The sequence below is a fragment of the Ahaetulla prasina genome, chromosome 8 (assembly GCF_028640845.1).
Source record: "Ahaetulla prasina isolate Xishuangbanna chromosome 8, ASM2864084v1, whole genome shotgun sequence".
Taxonomy (NCBI): domain Eukaryota; kingdom Metazoa; phylum Chordata; class Lepidosauria; order Squamata; family Colubridae; genus Ahaetulla; species Ahaetulla prasina.
In genome coordinates, this window is record NC_080546.1 from 29,262,029 (window position 1) to 29,275,291 (window position 13,263).

At 42.3% G+C, this 13,263-nt stretch overlaps 1 protein-coding gene across 1 annotated transcript in view; it reads left to right on the forward strand.

Moving 5' to 3' along the window:
* The window catches only part of MCUB (mitochondrial calcium uniporter dominant negative subunit beta), a 51,455-nt gene that overhangs the window by 22,225 nt on the left and 15,967 nt on the right, over positions 1-13,263 (forward strand). The gene's annotated exons all lie outside the window — the stretch shown is intronic.

Below are 13,263 nucleotides of genomic sequence, written 5' to 3' on the forward strand. Positions count from 1 at the left end.
CCGTTTTTCCGCGTTTAGCGAAAGGGGGCATTTCAGGCTAACAGGCAGCCCCTGGCATAGTCTGCATCTGCAGAGAGGGGGCTTGGTCCTTGCCTAGATTTATCTAGGCTGGTTGCGGCAGCGCTTAGGACGTCACTAAAGTCGCGGCAGGAGTGCTCATATGAGCCAGGTTGCCCTACCTGCAGTATAGCGGCTGGTGCGTTAGGCGCCATTTTAGCCGCAGCAAGAAGGGGCCAGCCTGCCCAATTCATGTTGAAGTGGCCGGTGCTGAAATGCCCTTTAGCCGCAACGGATATGCTCATTAGGAGCCTGGCCATCCGTTTTACGGTAGAGCGGCTAGCGTGATACGCGCTATGATGGCCACGGCAGGAGTGCTCATGGCGAGCCAGTCTGCCTGGACTGCAGGGAACAGTCTTGAGCGCAAGGCGCCTTACAGCCACAGCAGGAGCACTCTTAAGAACAAGGCTGTCTGAATTAAGGTAAAGTGGCCAGCGCTTGAGACGCCCCTTAGCCGCAGCAAAGACGCTCCTTCAGAGCTTGGCTATCCGAATTGCGGAAAAGCGGCTAAAAGGATTTCCCTTTATGGCCACAGCAGGAGTGTTCATGGCAAGCCTGGTTGCCTGGAATACGGAGGAAGTGACTTGAGCGCAAGGCGCTTTACAGCCACAGTGGGGTAGTTCATTAAGAGGCAGGCTTACCTACCTCTGAAGAGAGCACTAGGCTCCGTTTCTCCCACAGCGGGAGCAGCTCATTACGAGCCAGGCTGTCTGCCCTGCTCGAGTAAATAAGGGAGAGTTTTAGCACCATTTACAGCCTCAGCCGCAGAGTTCATTCAGAGCCTTATTCCCTATACTGCACTCTATTCGTGGAGTGACTAGCGCGATCGGCGCTGTTTTAGACTCGGCAGGAGAGCTCATGTTTCCCAGGCTGCCTGGTTAAAATTAACGACTGGCGCTCTTGGCGCCATGTGGCTGTGACAGGAGCGGTTGTTTTGAGTCCACATGATCTACAAGTTAAGTGCAGGATTTGCATAGAGCAATCCAGACAAGTTCGCGTTATTCAAGTTGAGGCAGAAAAGCTCTTGAGGAGCCAGGCTGCCGGGGGATGATGGCTGTGACTGCTCAAATCGCCTTCCCCTCCCCCCGTTTACAACAGGGGAGTTTTTGGTCTGACTGGTTGGCCCATCAGAAGGTAAGGAGCGGGAAAGTTTGGCGGTAATGCAATGGCAGAGGGAAAATCCTCGCTTCAGACCACTACAAATAACGGGCAAAGGATAGGAAAATAGACGCCCGGGAAGGACCCCTGCGGTCAATCTGGTTTGGATATACATTGACGGTCATACCAGAGTGCTCCTTAGTCATATGTAGCTACAAGGCGCATGTGCCACATTGGCAGTGTTAGAGATTCCTACCTTCCCCCCCCCCTTGTTTTAACGGCGGGAAATTTGCTACTTTTGCATCAGCTCCAGTTTGAACTGGACGGCTAGCATGCCATATATTTATTCCCATGGTTCTCAGACTCTAATTCATTCAGCAATCCTTCCAATCAATGATCTACTAATTCTGTTTTCTTGACATTTGCTCTCTGAGCAGCTTCAAGCCTTTTAATAATGATAATAATATAATTATATTTTTTAATAATAATGAAGAGGATGATATTAAGAATATTTATAATCTTATTCAGGCCTAGTCACAGGTACGGCAGGCTCATACTTCACACGGATTCCATATGTCCTTCCCAGGTCTGGAGGCTCTCACATATTATTTAATTCCTTTTAATTTAATAAATTTAAATTAATGAATTTAATAAATTTGAAAATTTTTTAATCTAATGAATTTAAATACAAATTAGATGTATCCCAGGTCTGATAGTTTCTTGCTGGAGGATTTCACATATTAATGGCAATTCATTGACATTTATTTCCTCTAAGAGGTTTACCCGTTCATACCCCCTCCACCCCTTCAGGTTAAAGGGTGCTGAGTAGGAACTGCTGTTCCACAGGTTTGAAATATTCCTGATATTTAGACTAACCGTGACTCCTTAGAGGTCCTTATCCCTCGTTCTTCATTATGCCCCTGCTAAGGGGTGGAGTCCACTTGGGGGTTGCTGGGTCAGATCTTCCGACCTTCTCCTATTGTTAATGATCAGGTTATTTCTGTGGTTCTTCTTCTGACCTACAACCTACCATTCTCTTGGGGGTCCTTGTGCAAGACCTAGGACTTCACTGACAGCAGTGTTTTGGGATTTCACTTCCACCCTCGCTATGGGGCCGTGATAATGTAGAACCTCCAGTGGTATATATATAGAGAGAGAGGGGGGGGAGAGAGAGAGAGAGAGAGAGAGATAAAATAAAATAAATAAAATAATAAAATAAAATAAATTAATTAATTATTTTTTTTTAAAAAAAGAACATCATCTACTAGATATCTTGGGTGTCAGTAGGTCCTTGGTTCAGCGGTTCAGGATTAACGAGCCTGTTCTGGACCCGGCTCTCTCCTTGAGAGTCTCCTCTACCCCACCCAGGGGACGAGGACTGCTATCCATGGTAGTAAACGCCACCAATGTTAGCGGAGTTGCTCTTTAGTTCCTGGTACCAGCGCAGGTCCTGGGGATTCTCCATGGCCTTGGACAATTATCCAGAGGTTTCTTACCATTGCCATCCCTGAGGACAGCTAATTGTTTAGAGGTTAATATAATTGCTGTTTCTTTCAGTACGCCACTACAGATCCAGATTGCTTCTCCTATGACTCACAGGCTCCGTGTGGTTGCTTCAGGTACAGGCCCTATCATTTGGGCGGCAAAGGTATTTTCCTTTTCCCTTCACAGATTCCTTCCTGGAAAGCACTTGGAACCTTCCGGAGAGGGTGTTTTACTTCTTCTGGTGGATTTTTCTATTCGCAGATTTGTGGCTATTTTGGGTCACTTTCCATCGGGATTCCTTCCCTGTATAGAGTGGTTCCTGGATGATTCCCTGGGTAGGGCATTCTATGACTGCCCACGTATCCTTCTGATCCTGACCACCGGGGAGTGTTCCTTGGAGAATGTCGTTCACGTTTGTGTAGTAGCTGGTTTAGTGAAATCACATCCCAGGTGGTGCAAAGCAACGGTCTAGATCACATCTTATTCCTTGTCTGTCTTTTTTCTCTGTCTTGGAATCCAAGCAGGTGTAAGTGACAGTTCACTAGCGAAGGACCTTGTCTGTCTGAGGATATCCAGGGTTCGATTGCAAGCAGGATCTCCACAGGCCTCACTAGGAGGCTTGAATAGACGGCTCGGTGGCTGAGGCACGGTGCTGGTTGATCGGTAAGACTGGTGTATTGGAGGATTCCCCTTCCTTGTATAGGTCTCCTACGTGAGTTGCAACAAGAATAGGACAGGAGTCACAGCCTTCGGTCTTCAGAGACGACTAACCTATAAAATAAAAGACCAGGTCTGTTGTTTCGACCCCAACCTTTTGGTATTATCACATGTGGTTGCGTTGGTTCCCAGAGGGGTTTCCCCTTTCAGTTTTCCTTATCAACTAGGGATCCATTCAGTCAATTGGTAGTTGGTCATGGATTGACTTCCTTCAGGGTTTTAATTTTGGTAACCTCCAGATTAGGTTCCGCTTCCATTGTCATCCCAGATATCGGAGGGTCATGCTCAATCCTGGCCCCATAGGAGTTGGGGGACATATTGGTTTTGGCCTTTCAGCCTGGAGGGTTGACAATTCTGAACCTAAGACTGGGGACATTGCAGTGTTCAGGTCTTGGGAGTTTCTGACAGACTGCTATGATCAATCAGAGTTTCTGAGTTACTTCCTGAGGTATTCCACTTCAGTTTTTTTTCCTGCTGGTTTCCTTTGATTAACATGACACCAGGGCTCCGTAGACTGACATGAGGGGTCTTATGACCTAGGTCCAAGTAGGTATAGTAACCCAGTCCGTGGGAAACCATACTTGTTCAAACTCTGGGACTTGTTCCTTTTCCCAGCGTCATTTCATCCAAGCTAACACAGGAATCCATTCATGAATCTTTTCCTCGTCTCTCAGACCTTCAACCCCTTGGGTGGCCTGCTACAGGTCTTCCGGACAAACGCCAGAAGCCGCAACCTCCAAAGAGATTTACAAAATGGTTTAGGATGCAGAGACGCAGCTACTTGTAGCTTCTGACAAAAACTCAGAGGCTGGTGCTGTTCTGTTTTGTGCTTTGTGGGAGGGACCACTCATCTCTTGGTCCTGTTCCCAAGTTGTCCTTCCTGTTTGAGTTGCTCGTGCATTCTGACATCTTTCTTCTGGATGTACCTGGACCAGGTTCCTCCTGTTCCTCTGACTCAGGGCACCTGTTTCTAGAGATTTTGATGTCCGTACTTTGCTTCTTGAGGGTACTGGTCTTGTCTCAGCCTCGTCACTGTCCTGATTCGTTGCCGGTTCCGTAGGCTGCTGGGGAACCCCGCAGCGAGATCTGGATTTCTTTGGTCCCTAGGGCTTCACACAGCAAGGAATTTTCCAGGTTGGTTCAGGTCTGCCTTGACTGACTACGTAAGGTGTTATCCTACCTTCCTGAGGACTCTTACCTGATTGTTCTTCAGGAATCTTCCTTGTTCCCAGTTGGTTATTTATCTCAGGTTTGTTTCTTTTATCCATAGACCAAGGGCTCGGAACTCATGTTCCAATCTCCTTGGGAACAGATAGGTCAGGACCCTTTGGATCATACAATGTCTTCAGGTCCTCGGACAGACCGAAGGGGTTATGGTAGTAGTGACTCGACGGTTGGTGATTTTAAGTCGACCGGCAGGTTTTGTCATAGCTGACGTCTCTTCGAGGGGCTAGTCCGAGGATTCTATATCACATAGAGGTGTCTGAATTTTTCCTTTTTTTCCAATGGGCTATGTCTCAAGTCAGTGTCTTTCGGTGTCTTTGGTCAAGGTACGTTTATTTCTCCTTCCTATCTGACATTTCATCTGATTGGTCCTGGACGTCTCAGTTTTTCCCTATACTGTTTGACCATCCTTCCCTGTGGAAGGACGGAGTTCTTCTCTTTTCGGATTCCTTTTGGAAGCACCTCAGGGTCCTTTCTCCGGGGGAGTTTGGTCTCTGAGTGGTCCTTCAATCGCTGGAGGGATTACTGTTTCCAGGTGATCCGGGATTCAGGAAATTCTTCTGAGGCGCAACCATGCGGCGGCGTAACGATACCTGGTCTGGCAAGTAAGTCGGCAAAACGGTTTGGTCGTCCTCCTTCTTGCTTCTCGTAGTTGCGGGTGGGAGGACTGCATTTCATCTGCGGCGACAGACGGGTGAAGAAATTCGGACCAGGCGGCTTCCCTCCCTTATGGCTACCATGCTTTGGTATGTCCCATACATGGATGATCTTCCCCCTATACGCTGGAGAATGGGGCGTTGGTCTTACCTGACACACCCTTTCTCGGCGTGGGGGGGAAGATCATCCAGCCCCACCCTGCTGATCGCCTGGTCCGTTGTCCGGGAGGGATTCTTATTTTCGTCTACAGATGGTGAGTCTCAACATTGCTACGCCTTCGTCGAACTGGGGAGCGCCCGGACAGGAGTAGGCGTGGCTAACAAAGTTTGACTCGGTCTCCAATCAGAGAAGCAGAATATTACCCATACATGGATGATCTTCCCCCCCACGCCGAGAAAGGGCGTGTCAGGTAAGACCAACGCCCCATTTTCAGGAGCCAACTGGACTTCCTTGGCTCCTGAAAAAGCACCTTTGGGGTTTTATGAATGGTTGTACTGAAAAGAGTTGCTTGCAGGTGTCCCTTGTGGAAGTGTGAAGTAGATAGATCATGCTGGTCTTTTGTTGGTCTTTTGTTGCCCTTAAGATATAAAGTGCTGATTCTGGATTTTCTTCCGCAAGCTCTATTGCAAATGCTTTTAAGTGGAGCAGAAACAAGAGTTGGCATAAAAAGTAATAATATTGCAAAATGTTGGGAGAGAGCAGCTATATAATTTTGTCTCTTCGTCAGCCCTTGTTTTCAATTAATAATAGACAATTACTGGTTTGCTTATCACTTGGCCAAGCCATAGTTTAAACAAGCATATCTCTTTGAATTATTTAACTTGGATTGTTTTATCTGTAGCTCTCAGCCACCATCTATTAACTCATGTTTAATAGATCAGTATACAACATGCTTGTTGCATCTTTTATCCATCTCAGTGTATAGCAAGAACATCAACTCATCATATAAGTATATTTCTTTAAAAATGTTTGAGGGAAGACCGTGATAGAATAAGAAAATAGCAGTAAATCATCCCCTACCGTTTTTCCTTTTCCATTAGCGAAGTATAATCTTGTGTATATAGGCACTTTTCAGTTCTTTTCCCTAACTAACAATAATTTCTTCCTTATATTGTCTGCTGTAATAAAAAGCTAATGTTAGATAAAGTAAATGACATCAAATTTTCAAAATATATGAAGTATTAAAGGGTAAAATTAGGAATATTTTAATTTCCTTAGCATTTTAATACAGACTGGAAATTTGTTTGTGCTTCTTTTGAATAAAGGATGCATACAAAAAGAAGTGCATTAGAAGGAAAACTCTGCATAAAATATATACAGGTAGTCACAACCATAATTGAGTTCCAAATTTATGTTGCTAAGCAAGATAGTTATTAAGTGAATTTTGTCCAATATTATGACTTTTCATGCCACTGTTGATCACATGACCATGGGGATGCTGCAATGGTTGTAAGTGTGAAAACAGTCTTAAGTCACTGTTTTCAATGCCATTGTAATTTCAAATGAGTGAGTCACTAAACGAACTTTGTAAGTGAGGACTATCTGTATATCAATGAAAGCAACATACCAAATTCTTCTAAATGTGTTTTAAAAATACACTTATAGAAAAAATTTGCATCAAAATCCATAGGAATTTCCATAGGAATTTTTTTTAAGTTCAAACAATAAGAATTTTTGTAACTAAGATCAGAAAAAAACAGCAAACTTGCTGTATATTGCTTTCTTTTACTTATTGGAACTGTTCCGCTTTACTTTTTTGACTCTTTGAGGCTGACTGCATAATCCACATAATCCACACGTTCTCACATGGCAGCTAACCAAATTTCTGCGCAGAATCATAGTGAAGGTCTTTGCTATTCTTCTCTTGTCTTCTCTTCCCCTCTCCTCTTCTCTCCTCTCCTCTCCCTTTCCATTCCATTCTAATTATTTTTGGCAATTTGTGCTCAATGTAGTCTGAACAGGATGGAAAAACTTTTATTTAAAAAGCCCTATTAAAACACTAAAAATTTACTGTAGTACAATTAATATTATATTGAGAAGCTGATATACTGAAATGCCTAGTGCAGACTGGAGCTGAAAAGGCCACAGTTTTGGATTACCTTGAGTCAATCATTAAATCCCAGATGATGGGGTCAACTCATTTCATATTTGAAGTAGGTTATTGGTATTTGAAATGGTTGTTTTGAATTTGAGATTTTTGCATACCCTTCCTTGTGTCTATTAGAAGGTGGTATCAAGCTGTGTTGTCTTCTACCACCATCTCTTAATGACTCCAGGTTATGTCTAGTCTTGTTGATGATGAACAGCTATTTCAGAGGAAGATGTTGTGAGCTATAAAGACAGCTTTCTGTGAGGGATGTTTTGTACATTTTTGATAAAGATTTATTTGTGTATTTAATTTGTAAAGGCAATACTGTTTTTCAGGATTTCTTCAGAATTTCAGGTGACTAAGCATTCATTGTAATATTTGGCCTGCTTATATTCCTGAGTATGTCCAGCCTGGCTATTAATAGCTTGGTTCACATATTATGCTAAAACATAGCTTCTTTTGACAATGATGTATTGAATAAATTGCATGAAATTATAAACCTTAGTTTGCAAATCACAGTAGCTGAGTTCATAAAACCAAGTAAAACCACATTATAATTTAATGTGATGTAGGGACCTGGTTGATCCATTTCTTAACTTTCTTTGATAGTTTTAGCAATATGTCTTAGTTCCTGTCTTTTTTATTTGCCCGGCATTAGTGTTAAAAATGTTACCTCCAAAAAGTATTTGTATGTCCCAGACATAATTGATTGCAGTAGTTGATATCCTTGTGATTATGGGAGGGATGTGTACATTCACAGAACCAGCAGTCAACCTTCAATAGATAACCATACCTCTAATCTGTTTGGTGGAAAAAGTGTGAGATAGCTGAAATAAGCAGATATTGATTGGTGTGCGAAATTCACTGACAGGCAGAATCTTTCTGATGTGCAAAAAAGAAACAATACCCTTCCTCTCTAAGGAATAGGATTCAATATGACACAGAATTTGTGTGTGGACGACAAAAGGTGTGACCTAGATGAAAACTGGATATAAATGGATGTTTAGCAATAAGTGGAAACCCTTGCAGGTTGCTTCTCTTGAAAGTATTTCTCAAATACTTAGATATTTTATATTAATGCAAGGCTCCTCAATTTCATTTAATTAATGTTCTTTGCATTTAAAGCCAATTGAGACAAAATAGTCAAATGCTATCTCTTCCAACGTTAACTCTAATGGCATTAGTTTCCTTCCCCTCCAGATTAGAAGATTGTATTGAAGAGCTATTTTGAAGAAATAAGAATAAACAAGTATCATTTGTGATTTTTTTTTCATTGAAGAAGTAGAAAACTGTATTAGCAATAGCCAATAAGATTTCAAAGTAAGAGAGATCTGGAAAAGCTAATACAAATATAAAACATGTATCCCTGAAAGCACTTTATATGACACACACACATCTTCAGTCGTGGAAACATCATTAAATATATTACTGGAGACTAATAATTTCAATTATGTTTTAATACATTTAATTAAAATGGTTATTTTTCCTGGTCTATTCTTCACTTTTTGGAGCATGGCTCTAGTACACCAGTTAAAGACTGAGTGCAACATTTGGTCACCAAAATTGATAATTAATAAATATCTATCTTTGGCATAATATCATGTTTTCAGCAATCATGATGAAAGAGGACTCCAGGGACCTCAAAAAGTAAGCTTAGGCACTGCTAGACACCCATTCCTTTTTATATCATGAAAAAGGTTGGTGAATTATTTAAGATATCATAATATTATACAAAAGGCTAAATTATTTCTATGAAAGTAGTAATATAAGTGGATGTGTATATATATTACAGCATGATGTACAGGTTTCAAATTATATTTACTTAATATATAAATTAGGGAAATCATATTGAACTTGTGTATTTCAACCATGAACCATTGAAAACCTCTTTACAGAATTAGATATTTAATTTATTCATTGTGTTTTGTAATGTGATATTTCTTTCTTCATACACAGGTTAGTTTTAGTATTCTTTTATTTATTACCTGCTAATTTACGTTTGCTGTGGTGTATGCATTCAGCAATGTTCTCTCATTCATTTTGAACAAAACAGAAAACAGTCATTTTTCATCTGCTAGTATGTGTCACACTGGGAATCTGAATATGGCTTGTGGAAGCAGAAATCCTCAAGTGATTTTAGCTGTTTGTTATTATCTTTGACACCCACTTGGAAAACTAATCTCCCTTTTGCGCTTTTTGCCAATTTCTGCCGCTTATTCCATTCATGTTTATTCAAAGCATTCAGGGACTGGCAATTGCTGTATGCAGGAAAGTGGATAGTGATAAAATATAGATATCTTTTAATAGGATCTTGTGTAGTGCAGCCCATGGAATCTGTCCACAGCATGGTCCTGTACAGCTGGGTCCGTTAATGCAGATAAATGCTATTAGAAATCTAAGAGTCTATGTAATGACATCAGGATTTAATTTTGTTATTATTAGATACCTTGCCAGTTGCATTTAACTAGAAGCTAAAGATTGATATTTTTTTTCTTATTAAAAGGATGAAGCCAGGCACGTATTTACAGCAGTTAGTCTTAAAAATTGAGTCTGATGATAAATGAAAATTGACAAAACCATTTTTCAGTGCTGTGGATAGTTTGAGTTATTAAAATAACTTTTTAAGTATGTACATTGACAGTGCTGACTTTTGAAGGCTAACCAATCTATTGCATTGCTTTTTTAAATTGCTAGCCTTTTTATGCTATATAATTACATGTAAAATCAAATCACTTAGTAACCTTTTCCTTAATAATGAAACATGATTAACATTATAGCCAGGTTAAGTGGATGTTGATTGAATTGGACTGCTCTTTTTAATTTGTTCATAAGTGAAATGAAATGAGGGGGTGAGCAGTGGTGGTATAATCATGTCTGCTTAAGAATATGTAATTATTTATGAAAATTAAAATAGAAATGTTAATGAAGGATTCCAAAAGAATCTCTCTAAACTGGATACATGTTCAAAAACCTAGCAAATGTAGAAGAGCAGGCTGCTTAGAAAAATGCAGGCACCTGTGCTGCCTTCTTCCCGTTGCATGTGAGCCTGTTCCCCTGAGTCAGCACAACAGAGTTGCTAATGAAGCTGCAACCTTGAAACAGATGTGAGAGGAGACGGGCAGAGATGTGTGTTTTGGAAGCTCTGCAGCTAGCAGCTGAGTAAAAGAAGGTGGTGTTCCTTCAAAGAGAGTGGATGGTCCACAGGTAAAAGAAGTATAGAAGCCCAGCAAAGCATAGTGTGAAAAGGTGCAAATACTCTAAATACTGGTTGTTAACAGAAGGCGAAAGAAGAGATCCCAGAGAGCAGAATGGGAAAACTCGCCGGCATCAGATCGCCACCACCAATTTGATGCAGGATTGCCACAGGACAACTCAACATAGCCAACTCGTGAGGGCAACTCATCACGGGTGGCCAGAGAGAGACAGCCAGGCAGGTGGGCAAGAGCACAAGTGGGCAGAACTCAGTGGGTGCGGCAAGCAGATGGGTAGAGTGGTGGGGTATATGAGTGAGGGGGCAGTGCGTTGTGCTGCCGCGCCGAACTCCAGGACTGGGGACAGTGGACGTGGCAATGGTCACAGGAAGCTGGAGGGAAGAGCCGAGAGAGGGAGTGGGCACAACATGTGGATGCAACTGGTGAGTGAGCAGGTAGGCAGAGTATGTGGGTAGAGTGCAGCAGGTGAATTAGTTGGCAGAATGCATGGGGTGCAATAAGTGAGCGGAGGACAGAGTATACAGGGTGCAGCGAGCAAGTGGGTAGGCAGAGGGCACCAAGATTCTTCTACCTTGAATCTGATGAGTGGGGGCGCACTCTATCTATCGACTTGCTCACTCACCACCCCAGTTGTTCTGCCTGTTTGCTTGCTCACCCAGCTCTTCCTCCAACCACCCTTGACCACTGCTGCCTCCAGCACCCCCAGCCTCTTCTGCCTGGCCCAGTGGAGGCACCTCTGTCCACTGCTCACTCACCTGCCCAGTTCTCCTTCCACCACCGTGGTCATCCACCCGTCATACCCTGCATGCTCTGCCCTCCTGCTCACTTGTCCGATCGACTCTCCCTTCAGCTGCCTGCAACAATTTGTTGCCATGGCAAGTTGGCTGTGTTGATTTGTCCTACACTGAATTGGCGCCAGCCAGTTGGAAGAGGCGTGTTAGTAAGCTGACAGTGGCAAGTGGGCCATGGTAAATTGGTTGTAGCAAGTTGTCCTGGAACAGAGGTGTCAAACTAAATTTCATTGAGGGCCATATCAGGGCTCTGGTTGCAGGGTGTGGCCTACTGGGTGGATTTGGCCAGCTTGACATCACTCCCCAAACTGCTAGCATGTTTCCTTTTCTCACTGGATAGACCAGGCTGAAGCCACACTGGCCTGATGTTTCCTCTTTGCATTGGATAGACCAGGCTGAAGCCATGTGGGCTGGCCCCTTACATTTTCCAGGCCACATCCGACTCACCGGTTTTGTGCTTGACATCCCTGTCCTAGATCATGCTTAGGTTGCACCTCCAAGGTTTTCCAGATGCTCCAGAAGCATACCATGAAAATGTTAAATACATTTTCTGTGAAATGTCAAGGGATAGAAAGTAACATGGTTGTTTCAATTTGCAGAAATACAAATTGCAGACTTCAACAAGTCGGTCCAGACAAGAGAAGAAGCTTGTATTTTGATCTGCTCCAAAGTAGATCAGCAGAAATGACCCTCCTCAAATTTGGATAATAATATGATGGCACCCATACTATCCAACGCATATCAATGTAAAGAGTTTCATGCTGTGGAAAATACTTCTATATATGCTTGACATTGCAGGATGAGACCCATTTTAGTCTATGATGGCAAAAAAACCCAGGAGGCATCCCTTTGTGGCTAATATTATTAAAACAAGGGTTTTGAGCTGCAGCTCCCTTCATCATTCTAGCTATTCTATGCATTTTATAAATAATTCTTGATATATATTATTGTATGATCTCTATGTTAGGGCAGATTTATATTTGTCAGCCAAGAACATGCATTTGAAATAGGACAAGTGGTGCATGGATGCGGTTCTTTATGTATCTTTCATGATATATTAATTGGATTCCTTATTAAAATAAGGCACTTAGTATTCATCCAGATCTGTTTCAAAGGCTGGAGCACTGAACAGATGTTTTGGTTGAATGCTGACTTTAAAGGAGGCTTCAGATTTAGGTGCTAGTTTGTTTTTTAAATATTAAAATTTTGACTGGCTCAAGTTTACTTATGTTATTTTTAATTTTTATCATGGCTAGGAGCCTCAGCAGTTGGAAGTGATCTAAGTTCTTGTGCTCGCTTTAATTTTGTAAGCCGCTGTATATGAATTGGGCAGCCTTTCCCCCCCCCCTTTTAACGACCCTGTAATCCCTTGCATCAGGGTGGAGTTGGGGTGACTGAACAGAGCTCAAGTGTTACTGGCTGGATGTCCTTACTGCTGCCTACATGGAGTTTGCAGTGGACAATTAACAGACAACTGCGCCCAGAAACAAATATATCTGCCACTACCTAGGATCGAACTTACAGCCTGATTGTGAGGCGAGAGCTCCATCTCTAGGCCACTGCGCCCCTCTGGGCAGCCATAAAAATATGTTTAATAAATAATAAATCTCTGAGGAAGCCTGATATTTAATGCAAAGATGTTCATTTGCCATGATTACAATATTCATGCAATAAAATTACATCCTTTTTTTCCCCTTGGGAGACAGTTCCAATGTTTATGTTCAAAATCAAATTTGGCTATAAGTGTACCCCAGTGAATGAGTAAAGTAGGGGGCAATGAACCACTTAAAGGTAGCTTTGAGGTGAGAGTTCTATTACAATTAAATCATATTATCTGAACCTTTATCCCGCCATTGCGCTTACCTTTTTATTCTGCTGATAAATTTATTGTTGATATAATCTTGTATTTGTGCTGTTCCTGCAAGAGAACAGT